This window comes from Carassius auratus, chromosome 4 (assembly GCF_003368295.1).
Source record: "Carassius auratus strain Wakin chromosome 4, ASM336829v1, whole genome shotgun sequence".
Classification (NCBI taxonomy): domain Eukaryota; kingdom Metazoa; phylum Chordata; class Actinopteri; order Cypriniformes; family Cyprinidae; genus Carassius; species Carassius auratus.
Window position 1 is genome coordinate 1,878,820 of NC_039246.1, and position 18,122 is coordinate 1,896,941.

General features: G+C 39.5%; 1 protein-coding gene and 1 long non-coding RNA gene across 2 annotated transcripts in view; both read right to left on the minus strand.

Moving 5' to 3' along the window:
• Positions 1 to 18,122, minus strand: part of LOC113066531 (gastrula zinc finger protein XlCGF57.1-like) — a 1,043,158-nt gene that overhangs the window by 16,881 nt on the left and 1,008,155 nt on the right. The gene's annotated exons all lie outside the window — the stretch shown is intronic.
• On the minus strand, positions 8,132 to 8,843 carry LOC113067594 (uncharacterized). The gene is made up of 4 exons (XR_003279411.1): positions 8,750 to 8,843; positions 8,429 to 8,464; positions 8,290 to 8,340; positions 8,132 to 8,216 (listed from the first exon to the last, which is right to left on the minus strand). It is a non-coding gene; the product is annotated as an uncharacterized LOC113067594 (long non-coding RNA).

The following is an 18,122-nucleotide window of genomic DNA, read 5'->3' on the forward strand; positions in this document are numbered from 1 at the left end:
TAATGTTTTCCTTTTTACTGTCATTTCAAAATTCACCACGACAAACCGTTTCAAGCTAACCAAAATCTGTTCGCAATTTAAGTTCCTCAATGGTTTTCTTCATGTAGACAAAGTTTGGTGTGTATAGTGTACTTCCCCTGTAAGAGTATGCATTAAATCAGAGCTCAATTTAAATATTCAAATCAAAATAGCCGACTTCCTGTTGGTCGTAGCTGATGACTGTGAATTAGAAAGTTGTCCGTCTTGAAAAGAACAATTTATGTACCAAGTTTGGTGTCTGTAGCTAAAACTAACCCCCCCACTTTTGACAAAAGGTGGCGCTATAGAGTGCCTCCTTCACGCCCTTTTAAAAGCTTTTGCCATTGTCTAGCTATCACTAATACTGATATGTGTTTTGAGTTTTTATGTAAATCTGAGCTTGTTGTCTGCCTCAAACTCACCATAACAGAACATTCAAGTTTGACACGTTGCCATGGCAACACTATATCAGATATCAATATCCCCACAACAGATTTACATCGGCCGTGTTTTGTCATTATTCTGATGAAGTTTTAAGTAAATAGAGTAAAAATAAGATGCTGAATTCAAAGCATTTGGAAAATGACACACTTCCTGCTGCCAGTTGGTGGCGCTATAATGTTGACTCTTAATAGTCACATATATACGATCAGTATCATACAACGAACAAACCAATGAAGTTTGATCAAATTCAGGAAATGTATGTGGATGTTATTAGACATTTCCTGTTTCTCATTTCTCGCCATAATTTCAACGCCTCGCCACGGGCAAACCGTTCGAGATATCAAAAATCCCCTCGCAATTTTCCATCCCCAATGTCTTGAGATCATGTTGACCGAGTTTGGTGGCAATCAAGTAAAAAACCTATGACAAGTACCATCAAATTCCAGAGCATGCTTTTTATAAACAGCCCTAAATAGCTGACTTCCTGTTGGGCGGAGCCTATGACATAGAGTGTGAAAGTTGTTCAGCTCAATGAGATCTATAAGTGTACTGCGTTTCATATAAATATATGCAAGTGTGTGTGAGCTATGGTTCAAGATTTCTGACTGTGTTCCAGGGGGCGCTGTAGAGCCCCTGTGCCACGCCCGGGTCCCAGTCTCTGTGGCGTCCTGATGGCCGCAGATTCCAATGTGTGTGCCAATTTTCAAGAGTTTTTGAGCATGTTAAGGCCTCCAAAAACCCCCGGAAGGTTTAATAAAAAATAAAAAAAAATATAGCTGCAAGCAGCGATGGCGGGCTCAAGCCACCAATGCCATCGCCACCCCGGTGGCATCAGGTAAACTGTGCCCAGCGGGCACATGCATTCACAATATCCCTCTGGCAGTGAGGTTTTAAAGGATATGGCAGTTAAAGGGTTAATCCGAATCATCTAGACTTTAAAATCACATTCACAGAACAATATATATATATATATATAACTTTAGTAACACTTTACAATAAGATTCCATTTATAAACATTATGTTAACATGAACAATATTTATATAGCATTCATTCATGTCAGTTAATATTCCAAACTTAAACATTAAAACATTGTTTTATTGTGATTTTTTTCCAAGCACATTTTACCAATTCCAAACCATATCAATCTTAATAACTACCATTATTTTTTATTTAACCATTTATGAGTGCTATACAATAGTCCAGGAAAGCTGGAAGAGAAAAACAGGTCAAGAAGAACTGACAAAAAGAATTGCAAAATAATTAGGAATTAATGTGAAGATTAATTTTTAGTCAATTCTGCAAGACAGACTTTCAGGAAAGGAGGTGGAATAAAAATGAGCTCCTAAATCTTAATCCTGGATTCTGGAAGATATATTCCTCAAACTATCGGACAAGAGGAGGTGGTGCTGGTCCTTCACGAGTCACTCTAATCTGTTCATAAAGCCTATATATAAAGCCTTAATATATAGTATTTCACAATACTTCATGGTATTCGAATTAAATCATTTTTTGGAATCTTAAGTCTCTGAGAGCCTGACACCGAGTAATTCTGGAGACTCCAGGAAAGTGGCAGTTCTGTAAAATGTTGGCGCTGGAGACTAAATGCTCCCTGATAGTTTCACACCTAATTCACTTAACACACACACATACACACACACACACACATTACCCACAGTGACAGTGGGACTGAGTGACATCAGATGTATGATAGTTTTTTAATTTTCTATCATCCATATAGTGTTGTGTAGTCATGAAACTATTGTCATGAGACCTGTCATTCTGAGGAAATATGCCTCAGAATGACTGGTCTTCTATGTGTAATTTTTTTTTTTTTGAAGTGTTTAGAAGCACACAAAAATAAAAAGACATTTACTGGTTCCTTTTTTACTATTATTTCAAAAAATCACCACGACAAAACCATTCAAGCTATCCAAAATTCATTCGCACCTGTTCTGTAACATAAATTATTTAAACAGTGGTAAAAGAGGATGTGGTGCTGAACCTTCAAGAGTCACTCAAAACGTATCTGTCCATAAAGCCTATTAAGAATTATTCTTAATATACAGTTCACAATACTTCAGCTTGTTATTCTAATTAAGTGAGGGTCATTTTATCAGTAAAATTCCTAAAATACATATTATTTTATTTGAAAGATTTCTATAAATGATTTAAATCATACTCGTTTCTCCAATAATTATTTAAAAGTAATCCTATAGCTCCCTCTGGTGGCCATTATTGGTACTAAGAATTGCAAGCTTGATTTATAAGTTATGATAGTTTTAATTTTATGCTGGCTCTTGAAAATGATAAAGCTATGAAACTTACTGTGCTTCCTTCAAATGAGGACTTCTACTTATATAAAAAATTATGAAGAGTTAGAATGAAAAATTTTAAAGATATAGTAAAATAACTATTGTATTTTTTATGTTACTTTAATAAATCTCTATGGCAACACCATTTAAGCTATCCTAAACCCATTCACAATTTAACATCTCAGTATATTGGCATCATGTTGAAAAAGGAGTATGGAGTAGTATGAGGAGGAGTATGAATTCATTTACAGGCTGATTTTATCATAAATCCACAATAAAATTTCTGAGTTCTGTATCAATCTGTGTTGTTGTTTGTTTATTTTTATCTTTTATTTTTCATAGGAAGATAACTGACCCTTTACTCTCCTTTTTAATAAATGTGCTTATAAACCAAGGGCAAGCTATTTATAGCTGTATTTATAAACTGCTTACTACTGACTATTAATATTGGGACAAGGCTTTATAAAGCATGAACTGACTATTTACTAATGAGTGCAGTTATTATAAAGTGTTATCAATGAATTTGCTAATGTTAACAAATTAGACATTATTTTACAGTGTTATCAAATCCTTAAATGACTCATAAGCATTTGTGAAAGTTCTGCTTGCATTACAGCTTAGTCTTGATCTGTGAGCTGAACAGATTTACTGTTACATCCATGAGATTATGTAAATTCAAATAAATATAATGTCACAGGATGTCATAGGTCAGTATCAAATGAGTTTGAAATTATTATTTGCAGCACAAATAAGTTTTTTTTAGGATTTTTAAAAATCCCTAAAAACTGACAGAAAAAGGTTAAGGCCTAAGCTATTTCTATGTGACTGGCTAAATTTATTTTTGTTTTTATAATTGTAATACACAAACTATGAAATTATACAAAATGTATAAAAAGGTAAATAAATAAATACGCACACATTAAAAAAGCAGCCAAGTCGAATGAGTTTCCTTTTTTATATAGATTAAAATTGAAGACAGAAGCAAGTGGTAAATCTGGTCACTTTAATATTCAAATCCAGTAGATCCAGTTTATGTTCACGTGGCTGTTTTCGTTTATATTCGCCAAGCTATTATGTGTTTTGAAATAATCTTGTCCGTTATGTGTTCGTTCGTACGACGAAAGGCAGAATCCTGCAGCTCGAGAGATATATGTTATTCTGCCAGTCGCGCTTTCAAATAGTCTTGCACTCTTAAACTGGTCACAAACACCTGCATTTACCTCTTGTTGTGTTACAGTGGGTTTATTGTGTGCATTTGTGGTAATATTTTATTTTAAAAAGCTCTTAAACCAGAATAAATTCGTTTGTTTTGAGCTCGACACTGTACGCGCTGATCGGAGCTGTGGTTTCAGATAGGCAGCCACAAATATTTCATTTTCACACAAACAGTTCAAAAACATCTGAATTTAGCTCTTGGTGTGTTCTAATTGGTTGATTGTGTGATATCGCTGTAATAATTTATTTTTAAAAGCTTTAAAACAGGAATAAATTCGTTTTTTCTGAGCTCTTTACTCCAGACGCTCGTGGTCACAGCGGTGATTCATCTCTCCTATTTCTCACGTATCTCTGGCCAGAAATAATTTATCCATGAGCCCTGAACCGGTAATAATCAGATATGTTGGTTTAGCTTGTCAGTGTGAATTAAATCTAAGTATTTATTTGTATTTTTAACCGATTTAAAAGTGAAAGTAAAAGTTCGGGAATTGAACCTGTAGGGGCGCTATTTCTCTCAGACAATGGAAGTCTGAAGCACACACACTCAAACAGAGGGACAGAGTGAGATGAGATGTCTGACAGTTTTTTAATTTTCTGTTATCCATACAGTGTTGTAAAGTCGTTAAACTATGCATATTTCCTCAGAATGACTTTTTCATCTGTATGAAAAAATTCTTTGACGTGTTTGGAAGCTGCAATTTAAAAATACAATAATGATTCCCTTTGTAAGGTCATTTAAAAAAATCACCACGGCAAAACCATTCAAGCTATCCAAAATCCATTCACAATTTAAGTTCCTATCAGAAATACTGATGTGTGTTCAGAGTTTTGTGAAATTCTAAGTATGTTATTTGCCTCAAAATCACCTGAGAAGTATTCCAGTTTGACATGTTGCCACGGCAACAATTTTTTAGATATCAATATCCCCCTTGCAGATTTATATCGGCTGTGTTTTAACATTATTCTGATGAAGTTTGAAGCAAATCGAGTAATAATAAGATGCTGAATTCAAATCATTTTGAAAATGACACACTTCCTGCTGCCAGTTGGTGGCGCTATAACTTTGACTCCTAATAGTCACATATATGCGATCGACATCATACAACGAATAATCTGATGAAGTTTGATTAAAATCAGGAAATGTATGTGGACGGTATTAGACACTTCCTGTTTCTCATTTCTCGCCATAATTTCAACGCCTCGCCACGAGCAAACCGTTCGAGATATCAAAAATCCCCTGGCAATTTTTCATCCCCAGTGTCTTGAGATCATGTTGACCAAGTTTGGCGGTAATCGAGAAAAAAACCTATGACAAGTATTTCAAATTCCAGAGCATGCGCTTTTTACATAACTCTAAATAGCTGACTTCCTGTTGGGTGGAGCCTATGACATGCAATACGAAAGTTGTTCGGCACGATAAGATCTATATGTGTACTGAGTTTCATATGAATATGTGCAAGTATGTGTGAGCTATACATCAACATTTCTGACTGTGTTCCAGGGGGCGCCGTAGAGCCCCTGTGCCACGCCCGGGTCCCAGCCTCTGCAGGCTCCTAAAGGCCACAGATTCCAAAGTGTGCGCAAATTTTCAAGAGTTTTTGAGTATGTTAAGGACCCCAAAAGCCCCCACAACTTTGACGAAAAATTTGAATACTAAACCCTAAATAGCCAACTTCCTGTTGGGCGGAGCCTATGATATGCAATACAAAAGTTGTTTGGATTGATGAGATTTATATGTGTACCGAGTTTCATTCGTCTACGAGCAAGAATGTATGATATATGGCCCTCCATATTCCAGGGGGCGCTGTAGAGCCCCTGTGCCACGCCCGTGTATCAGTCTCTGCCCGGCCCTAATGGCCGCAGGTTCCAATCTGTGTGCCAATTTTCAAGACTTTTTAAGCATGTTAAGGGCCCCAAAAGCCCCCGAGACGTTGGAAAATAATAATAATAATAATAATAATAATAATAATAATAATAATAATAATAAAAAATAATCCTAAGGAAAACAATAGGCCTCTCGCCCTTTGGGCTTGAGCCCTAATAATAAGAAGAAGAAGAATAATCCTTAGAAGAACAATAGGGCTCTTCGCCCCTTCGGGCTTGAGCCCTAATAATCCTTAGAAGAACAATAGGGCTCTTCACCCCTTCGGGCTTGAGCCCTAATAATCCTTAGAAGAACAATAGGGCTCTTCGCCCCTTCGGGCTTGAGCCCTAATAATCCTTAGGGGAACAATAGGGCCCTGCGCCCATTGGCTCGGGCCCTAATAATAATAATAATAATAATAATAAACAAAGCAGATACAAGAGGGTCCTCGCACCTCGGTGCTCGGGCCCTAATAAACGGAGCAGATACAATAGGGTCCTCACACCTTCGGTGCTCGGGCCCTAATAAACAAAGCAGATACAAGAGGGTCCTCGCACCTCGGTGCTCGGGCCCTAATAATAAACGGAGCAATTCCAAGAGAATAAACGGAGCAATTCCAAGAGGGTCCTCACACCATCGGTGCTCGGGCCCTAATAATAATAAACAAAGCAGATACAAGAGGGTCCTCACACCTCGGTGCTCGGGCCCTAATAAACAAAGCAGATACAAGAGGGTCCTAGCACCTCGGTGCTCGGGCCCTAAAAAGAAATTATAACGGTTCTAAACACCTTTGACCTGATTCAGCATGTGCATGGACCCACACACAAAGGTGGACACACTCTGGATCTAATCATCAGTAGGGGTCTAAACATTTCATCCATTGTTATTAAGGACGTAGCACTATCTGATCACTTCTGTATTTTCTTTGATATATTGATCTCTGCTACCACTGAATCTAGATCTGTCTCTGTCAGAAGGAGATGCATAAACGAGAACACAAGTGTACTATTTACGGAGGCTATATCTTTAACACCAAGCATTTCTGCAGACTCTGTTGATATTCTCCTTGATTCCTTCAACTTAAAAGGTTAAGAATGATTATATTGCTCCTGTAATAGTCAATAAGAAAACAAACAGACAGAAATCAGTTTGGAGAAGATCAACAGCAGTTCTAACTATGAAAAGACAATGCAGAAAAGCCGAGCGGATCTGGAGGAAGACGAAATTTGAAATTCACTATAGCATCTATCAACCGTGTGTTTAACTTCTTAGAAGCAGATCTTTTAGAAGTCGTGAACACCTCACTTCTTTCTGGGACATTTCCAAACTCCCTAAAAACTGCAGTTGTTAAGCCCCTCCTGAAAAAGAGCAATCTTGATAACACAATTTTGAGCAATTTTAGACCAATATCTAATCTTCCTTTTATAGGCAAAATTATAGAAAAGGTAGTTTTTAATCAGCTGAACAAATGCTTAAACTCAAATGGATACCTGGACAATTTTCAATCAGGTTTCCGACCGCATCACAGCACAGAGACAGCACTCATTAAGATAATAAATGATATTCACTTAAATTGTGACTCTGGCAAAATATCGGTGCTGGTATTGCTAGATCTCAGTGCTGTGTTTGACACTGTCGATCATAACATACTACTAGAGAGACTGGAAAACTGGGTCGGGCTTTCTGGGATGGTACTCAAATGGTTCAGGTCATACTTAGCCTCTCCCTTCTATTATGTGAGTATAGGAGAGCATAAGTCCATGACATGTGGAGTCCCACAAGGCTCAATTCTTGCACCGCTCTTGTTTAGCCTGTATATGCTCCCACTAAGTCAAATAATGAGAAAGAACCAAATTGCCTATCACAGCTATGCTGATGATACCCAGATTTACCTAGCCTTATCTCCAAATGACTACAGCCCCATTGACTCCCTCTGCCAATGCATTGATGAAATTAATAGTTGGATGTGCCAGAACTTTCTTCAGTTAAACAAGGAAAAAACTGAAATTATTGCATTTGGAAACAAAGATTAAGTTTAAATGCATTTGTGTATATTTTGTATTTTCTTGATCACATTTAAACACATTTGCCATCTTGTCATTGACATGCCATTCATGTCAAGATAACATGGCGGATATCGCACTTTTCATAAAATAAAAATGTACTTTTCAGTACCAACCAGATACAATACTTTTTTTTTTTTTTTTCAGGCACTAAAAATAAAAAATGGCATTCGCGTTTTGGAACCAAACTCTTCAAATTGTACAATGATATTTGCGTAGAGGCAAGTATTGGAAAAATATTATACCTTTGTTTGGCATTTTTCTCACAGCTGTTGCCCTGAGGCGAGGAAAGGGTTCATCTGAATGGTAAGCACAATATTAATTACTTTAATGCTGGAGCTGAATTTACTCATTTGAAGTTTGCAGATGTACTTGGATGCTTTCTCTTTAAGTTAGGCATCCAGGTGTCTCTTCCCCACTCGTCTAAAAAAATAATACAACAACAATTATAAGGAATAATTTATTCACTAATAACGAAAGGTGAATACAAATTCTGTCATAGTTTTCTCACCTTCAAGTTGTTACAAACCAGTGTTTCATTCTTCTGCTGAATACAAAAGGAAGATATTTTGAAAAATATTGGCAGCAGTTTATGATCCCCCATTGACTCCCATTGTATGTTTTTCTTCATACTTTGAAAGTCAGTGAAGTCCAGCAAATGTTTAATAACCAACATTCTCTAAAAATCATATTCTGTGTTCACCAGAACAAAGAAACTCATACAGGTTTTAAGGTAATGATGACAGACTTTTCATTTTTGGGTGACTTGTCCCTTTCATGTGACATGTTTTTAATTTTTAGCCATTTTTCTGAGCTTATAATGTTCTCATACCATCGCTGCTGTCTTCGAATCTGTTTGGTTTTCTGGTTGGCCTCATGAAGTTATTGCCAGTGTCGCTTCTACAGAGGAATTCAATTCAGCATTTTTACCCCCCCCCCCCCCTAATGCCCTCTCGAAATCATCTAAGGATGAAATGTTAATGGAATTAAGAAATGTCATCTGAATTTATTTCAGTAATAATCTGAAAACATTCTGCCGTATACTGAACTTTACTGGTTTCAGCAAACAAAGATTTTTTGTGTGCTCCAGGTCTCTTCGTCAGGGACTTCTTCTTTTTTGGCCTGTTTTGTCTGATTGTTTGGGGCCTAGTAACTATATTGTTTCTGAAATTCGTAAAGAAAGTCAAAAGTTAACTGTTACCTAATTGGGATAATTTAAACTTTCAAGATAATATGATTTATGTGGGTTGAACTTGTGGAAGGTTGTACTCCATTATCTTCTAATGTCCAGCGTTCTGCTACAATTCCAACCAGTGATTCTTCTAAAAGATCTACAATATAATACATGCTAAGGAAAAGAAAAGCTAAGTTCATTTATTGAAAATGTCTACATTTCTTCTAGAATATATTTGTGACCTGGGAGCACAAAACAAGTCTTAAGTGGCATGGGTATATTTATAGCAATAGCCAAAAATACATTGTATGGGTCAAAATTATACATATTTTTTTTTCATAAATCATTAGGATATTAAATAAAGAGCATGTTCCATTAAGGTATTTTGTAAATTTTCTACCGTCGTTTGTACAGTATTTTGAGTGAGTGTGAGCAATGTGCTGCTGCTGCTTGACTAAGTAAACAAAGACAAAACTACAATAGCATCTTAAATATTAAAAAAGCTGGCCAAATCGTCTGCCAGTCCACCGGGAATCGTCCCGGTTCTCACGATGGCCAGTCAGCGCCTGGTCTCCACAGACACGCAGAACGTGCAGGATTCATAGATTGTCATTTTGCATCTTAATATTCACAGATACTCCCATATCGCGTTTTGATTCAAGTGTACTGACCTACGTTTGATTTATTCGTCCAAAATGTGGCATATTCCGTCTGCGTTTGGCTGAATTTCATTTTTATGACTGGATTCTATGCGTGGCAGAGATTACAGGCCGTATGTCTTAGTGCAATCTGGGAAAGAAATAAACTGTATGTGGATGGTGTAAATATTAAAATGTTAATCCCTCTGTAATCTTTAACATTTTCATAAGTAACTAATTTAATTACTCATTTTTCAACTGTAACTGATTACAAATACATTTATTTTGTAACTAAATTACATGTAACTATTTACTCCCCAACACTGTACCCTTGGCATAGGGTACAAATTTGTACCCTTGTGATTTGTACCTTAAGAGACCAGTTTTGTACCTGTGGTGGCTTTCAAAAAGAAAATTGGCTTTTGACAGGGTACAATCGTTGATATGACATATATATAATTTACACACACACTGAATTAAATCAGAATTTATTCAATCCTTTTCATTTTCACATTACGTTTCATTTTAAACACAATGTGTAACTGTGAATTTAAACGGTCATCAACTGAATAAGTGTCATTTACCTGAAAGTCTATTTCATCTCAATGTTGGTTACTTCTATGCCTGCTTCTGATATTATTTGAAGGACCTCCTCGGTCACAGTAAAAAACTCACACTACACATTTTAACACTACTAAAGATCATATGGTCCCAATCTGTCTAGTGTTACAAGTACACCGTTCGTGGTGTTGAATTTTTAAGTGTAAAGTGTTACACTTGCTATTGTTTAAATGTTATGGGGTATGTAACACCCCTGCTGTTGTTTTAAGTGTAATTAATGAAGTACTCTTTTCAGTGCAAACAAGAAAAAAAGTATGTTAAAAATAAAGTTAATGTACAACATTTATTGAACAAATGGGCAAAGTGTCAACTTTAAAAGCATATATCAGATGTGTAGAGGTGTCTTCCAGCTTCAGCTGCTGTCTTTGCTTTTAAAGGAAAGGCCTCAACCCACTTTGAGAAGTAGTCTGTAGCTGTTAGGATATATTGAAAGCCTTCTGCAGTTTTGGGGAATGGACCAGTTAAATCAATTTAACAAGCTCCCAAACTACAGAAACCTATAAAATACAAAATAAGTTTAGTGTGTCTGTGTATTTATGTATTTTTTTACATTGATTTAACCTTTATTTTTCCTGGAAGGTCCCAATTGAGATTAAAATGAATCTCTTCTTCCAGGGAGTCCTGGCCAAGATGGCCGTATTAAAGTTTCACATAATTACAAAACACATAAAACAAATTCTACACAGACAAGGTAAATACAATAACATTAATCAAATGTCACCAAATTAATTACAACAGCCACACACTTCATTTGTTTTACATTGCAATATATTTCTAAACACATTCAAAGAAGGATTTTTTTAATAATGTGTATATATATATATATATATATATATATATATATATATATATATATATATATATATATATATGTGTGTGTGTGTGTGTGTGTGTGTGTGTGTATGTGTTATATATATATATCAAAATGTTACTAGGTCAAAGACATTTCAGTGTCTGCATCCAAAAAAAAAAAAAAACTGGTTTTATATACATAGAAAGCACATTAAATGAAAGTAAAGTTTCAACTTTAATAACAATATTGCACAGGTTCCCAGCATGCATTGCTGCTTGAAAACATTTTGTGTTCATTATTAAAATATTAGAATTGTTTTGAATCTTAATTTATGCTGCTGCTGTTGTCACCATGGTTGAGAATCGTGTGCTGAGGTATGTGCATCTCATTGCAATTAAATTAATGCATGCGTCTATAACCATAAATGCTTGCCTTCATTTACAAAAAATGAGTAGAAAGCTTGGAACATAAACTTAAATCTGTCAAAAAAATATATTTTTTACATCAAGAAAATTTGAAATGGTTTACTAATCAGATTATCATATAACCAAACATATAGCCTAACTTGTCAATGACAAATGATAACAAAGATGATCCCTGGTGCTAGCTGGTTATGTAATGTGACAATAATCAGTTCTCATTACAACTAGCTGTCTTGGTATAATCAATACTAACAGAAATACTCAAAAACTTACCTTAAATAAAGAAATCCACCGCCGAGTAGTAAAAAAAAAATTATGGGCGTGTTGTTCAGCGTGACTAAAATGACGCAATACCGATGTGCGCATGTGCTGTAAGCCCTTGTAGGACAATCTGACGGGTAAGATAAAATGTCAGGACACCGGCATGAGAAAAACTTTCACGCTTCTGTAACTTAACGTAGACTAACCATGTTCCATACAGATTGCCTTTTACTGCCGATTGCTGAATAAATACTTAAGTGTCAAACATCAAATACATATCGGTGTCATCTTCATTTCCCCCTCTTTTACCCTCGATCACGACAGAAACCCTCACACCATTTGTTTCAGTGAGATTTCAGTGGGTTTGCTAGGTGCGTCCACTACGATTGAAAATAGACGGAGGGCAAGCTAAACGTGAAATTGCCGCTTGGGCCCGGAGACAAGAGCTTCGAAAATTTACATTTCTATTTAATTTATTCTTCTCAAAGTATTACAGTCTTAAGGAATTGACTATTATGTTATTACAAATTGATAAATAAATTACTCTTTGTTGAAAAAATGCTCTGACATGGGAATATTTAAACATTAACTGTGGGCGATGACCACTTGGCGCCTTCTTCCGCCTGAGGCAGACAAAAGACGCGCAAAAAAAAAAAGGCATTCCCCACACCACCCTACAGGACTATATAAAAAAAATATATGCATAACCCTCATCTTAATTGGGCCCTGACACCTGGAGAGGAAGAGGCTCTCCTGTCCTTTACATTCTGGATGGCAGACCATGGTTTCCCTGTGACCAGATCCCTTATCAAAGTTCTGGCTGTTGGGTTCATTAAGGAGAGTGGTAGAAGCAAGACCACCTCCATAAACCTGGAGAAGGGGCCAAGTGATGTGTGGTGGTCCAGGTTTAAGGCCCCCTCATCCAGAATTGGCCTCAAGGACGGCAGATTCCCTGGACAGAGCCAGAGTCCATGGTGCTACACCGGAGGTCATTAAGGCATTCTTCAAATTGTTCAAGGCCCTTTATGTGATGCACAAACTGGAGAACAAGACACATCGCATCTATAATTGTGATGAGACTGGCTTTGGAGACAAGCCTCGGTCCAAGGAGAAGGTCCTGTGCCAGACTGGGAGGAAACACAACAGCAGCAGACAAGGGGACATTGTTGTGGGGAAGAGGCAGTTTTCATCTCTCCTCAAACATGTCTACCCCACTGCTGTCACAGCCCAAAACATCAAGGCTGGGTTTCACAAAGCTGGCATTTTTCCTCTGTCCAGGGCTGCTGTGGACACAACCCAGGTAATTTTTGACATTAATACAATGATAATTCATCCTTTAAGCTACTTCCCTTTCTTTTCAAGTGTGTTAATGAGTTTTACATACGTTTTATTTTCTTAGGTGGTGAGAGTGTTCCCATCTGTAGACGGAAGTGATGCCACACCATCCATCGCTCCCCCCTCACCATCCATCCATCCATCTCTCACACCACCATCGATCCATCCATCGCTACCCCCACCATCCATCCATCGCTCCCACCACACCATCCATCCATCTCTCACACCACCATCCATCCATCGCTCCCACCACCATCCATCGCTCCCCCCACCATCCATCCATCGCTCCCACCACACCATCCATCTCTCACACCACCATCCATCCATCCATCGCTCCCCCCTCACCATCCATCCATCGCTCCCACCACCATCCATCCATCCATCGCTCCCCCCTCACCATCCATCCATCCATCGCTCCCACCACACCATCCATCTCTCACACCACCATCCATCCATCGCTCCCACCACCATCCATCCATCGCTACCCCCCACCATCCATCCATCGCTACCCCCCACCATCCATCGCTCCCCCCACCATCCATCCATCGCTACCCCCCACCATCCATCGCTCCCCCCACACCATCCATCGCTACCCCCTCAACATCCATCCATCTCTCACACCACCATCGATCCATTCATCGCTCCCACTACCATCCATCCATCTCTCACACCACCATCCATCCATCCATCGCTCCCCCCTCACCATCCATCCATCTCTCACACCACCATCCATCCATCCATCGCTCCCACCACCATCCATCCATCTCTCACACCACCATCGATCCATCCATCGCTCCCACCACCATCCATCCATCGCTACCCCCCACCATCCATCCATCTCTCACACCACCATCCATCCATCGCTACCCCCCACCATCCATCCATCGCTCCCCCCCACCATCCATCGCTCCCCCCACACCATCCATCGCTCCCACCACCATCCATCCATCTCTCACACCACCATCCATCCATCCATCGCTCCCACCACCATCCATCCATCTCTCACACCACCATCCATCCATCGCTACCCCCCACCATCCATCCATCGCTCCCCCCCACCATCCATCGCTCCCACCACCATCCATCCATCTCTCAAACCACCATCCATCCATCCATCGCTCCCCCCTCACCATCCATCCATCTCTCACACCACCATCCATCAATCGCTCCCACCACCATCCATCCATCGCTCCCACCACCATCCATCCATCGCTCCCACCACCATCCATCCATCTCTCAAACCACCATCCATCCATCCATCGCTCCCCCCTCACCATCCATCCATCTCTCACACCACCATCCATCCATCCATCGCTCCCACCACCATCCATCCATCTCTCACACCACCATCGATCCATCCATCGCTCCCACCACCATCCATCCATCGCTACCCCCCACCATCCATCCATCTCTCACACCACCATCCATCCATCGCTACCCCCCACCATCCATCCATCGCTCCCCCCCACCATCCATCGCTCCCCCCACACCATCCATCGCTCCCACCACCATCCATCCATCGCTCCCACCACCATCCATCCATCTCTCAAACCACCATCCATCCATCCATCGCTCCCCCCACCATCCATCCATCGCTACCCCCCACCATCCATCGCTACCCCCTCAACATCCATCCATCTCTCACACCTCCATCGATCCATTCATCGCTCCCACCACCATCCATCCATCTCTCACACCACCATCCATCCATCCATCGCTCCCCCTCACCATCCATCCATCTCTCACACCACCATCCATCCATCGCTCCCCCCACCATCCATCCATCGCTACCCCCCACCATCCATCGCTCCCCCCACACCATCCATCGCTACCCCCTCAACATCCATCCATCTCTCACACCACCATCGATCCATTCATCGCTCCCACCACCATCCATCCATCTCTCACACCACCATCCATCCATCCATCGCTCCCCCCTCACCATCCATCCCTCACACCACCATCCATCCATCCATCGCTCCCACCACCATCCATCCATCTCTCACACCACCATCGATCCATCCATCGCTCCCACCACCATCCATCCATCGCTACCCCCCACCATCCATCCATCGCTACCCCCCACCATCCATCCATCTCTCACACCACCATCCATCCATCTCTCACACCACCATCCATCCATCGCTCACACCACCATCCATCCATCGCTACCCCCCACCATCCATCCATCCATCGCTCCCCCCCACCATCCATCGCTCCCACCACCATCCATCCATCTCTCAAACCACCATCCATCCATCCATCGCCCCCCCCCCACCATCCATCGCTCCCCCCACACCATCCATCGCTCCCCCCCACCATCCATCGCTCCCCCCACATCCATCGCTCCCCCCACATCCATCGCTCCCCCCACACCATCCGTCGTAGTTGGATGATTAAGCGTCTGCCTCCCCAAGTCAGACCATCCTGGAGTAGTTCTGCCGATTGCTAAACAGTGTCTGAGACAAACTGGTGTTTGGGGTTTGGAAGCAGCGGGGGATATGCATTGGGGGAAATGCATTCTGGAGACAACTTTTTGGAACAGAGACCTGTCCAGAGAGATACGTTTGCACTTGTGAACAATGGCATCCCGTCAATGTTTAGGCAGTGACTGCAGATGGAGCAGGATACCTGCTCAGATGTGTTGAGAGCTGATCTGCCATATCAAACTGTACACTCTTGACATTTGGTTGTAAGTTCATAATTGTTCATGTGTCCAAAGGGTGTCCTTGCAGTATGGGGAAGGTCTTCATGCCCATGTCTTTTCAGGATGTTTAATAGAGGATTCACATCATTATGTTTAACTTGAAACATACATGCCCATTCGGAAGGTTCTTGTTCTCTCTCAGAATCTGACAGGCCTGGATCTGAAAACCTGTCAAGATGATGCACCTCTGTGTACTGCTTGTGACGAAGTCTGTCTCTTCCAGCGATGCCGATCATCTCAACTGAACTGATCATTTCTTTGTTATCTGGCTTCTTTTGGCCGTTGATACTCTAGCACAGATTTTGTTGTACTGCCTCCTACACTCTTTGGATGTCATCGAGCTGCTGTACTGCTGTCTCTGCCAATAATTATATCAATTAAAATTTTTAGCAGATTTAATCTGTTTTCTTAAACTACCAGTATCAACCAAATAACTAAATTTGGTACTTAACGTATGCTTTTTGAAGTATAAATGCTGAAAAAAAACAAAAAAAAAACATAGTTAATATATAGCTGCTACCAGCAATTCTCGGGCCAAGTCCATTACGGTCACTTCAAATAGCATAATTTGACCCCTTTAACAGGACACTGAGGTGTAGGACTGATATTGTCCTGTGCATCTTTTACAAAGATTACAGAGTTCGTCTCATTTAAACCCATTTTTATGAACTCTTCATCACTGGGATGAGCTGAAGAAGACTTTTCTACATTGATGATTTCTAAACAATCACTGCAAGTGATTGTGAGCGTGTCAGTGCTTAGAAAAAGCCCCCCAGTATCCTGAGTCACAGATAGACAAGTTAAGGTCCTGTGATATGAATTTTGCAAGAATGGGGTGTGACTTGTATTGTTTCAAGTTCTATAATGCCATTGCATTTCATTATATTTGAATTGATTGAATTTTGGAAGTATGACATCAGTGAAATTAATTATTTTTTTTAATTTGAAATTAGTTTTCCTGAGCTTTGTGGTATTTTAGACAGTTGTTATGCTTTAGCAGAATTAAATGGGCATCAACTAATTTGTTCGTACAGCGAATATTTAGTGTAATTTCATATCAACTCTAAGAAAGGATATTTTCATGGCCACAGAAAACAACCGTATTACAGTAGCCTAATAATGCTCAGGCAAGGCAAGTTTTTTTTATAAAGCACATTTTATACACATTTGTAATTCAAAATGCTTTACATAAAAGAAAAGAAAAAATCAAAACAATAAAACAAGGAATTTCAAACCTTTGAAAATCATTTCAAATACATTTAAAAGATTTCAAATTAATTTAAAACAGTTAAGAATAGAAAGTAATTATACGTAAAATACAGTGCAATCAGTTCTGACATTACGCAGTGCTCATTTAATAAATGCACAGCTAAACAGATGGGTTTTGAGTCTAGATTTAAAAGTGACAAGTGTGTTAGCACATCTGATCTCTTCTGGAAGCTGATTCCAACTGCGGGCAGCATAGTAACTAAAGGAGGACTCCACTTGTTTTGTGTGAACCTTTGGTATTTCTAACTGACTCGATCCTAATGATCTGAGTGCTCTGTTAGGTTTATATTCAGTGAACATGTCTGCAATATATTTCAGGTCCTAGGTCATTTAGTGACTTATATTTATGGATGAGCTGCAGCTGTCTAATGGTCTTTTTGGGAAGAACCCATTACAATAGTCCACCCTGCTGGTGATAAAGGCATGAACAAGTTTCTCCAAGTTTTGACTGGAAACAAAACATCTAATTCTTGCAACGTTTTTTAAATGATAGTATGCTGATTTAGTTACTGCTTTGACATGACTACTGAAACTAAGGTCTGAAACATTGGTAACACCATCAACACTGACTATTGCAGTAAACCTACGACAACCACATTAAATACAGTAAATAATGCACACATCTACAAATAAACCTTCCAATCAAGATGCCAATTACCTTTTGGCATTCATTTTTCTCAGTCTTATTTGTATAAATGTTATTTCTAATCTCAGAAATCACAACAAATTTGTGCACACTTGAAACCCATTCTGATTCTGATTTATTCAGATACTGAACTTGCACATTTGCCTTATTACCAAAAACCTATTTTATAAAAGTGCCCGCTTAATGAAACAAATTCAAAAGATTGATAAATGGATGAACTGAACTACGGCAACTCAACACTCTCTTACTCCGGAGAATCTGGAGCATTTCAAAGGATGCCAGTCTTTATGATCCAAATCAGCATCAAAACCCCTCAGACATACTAGGCTAGTGACAAAT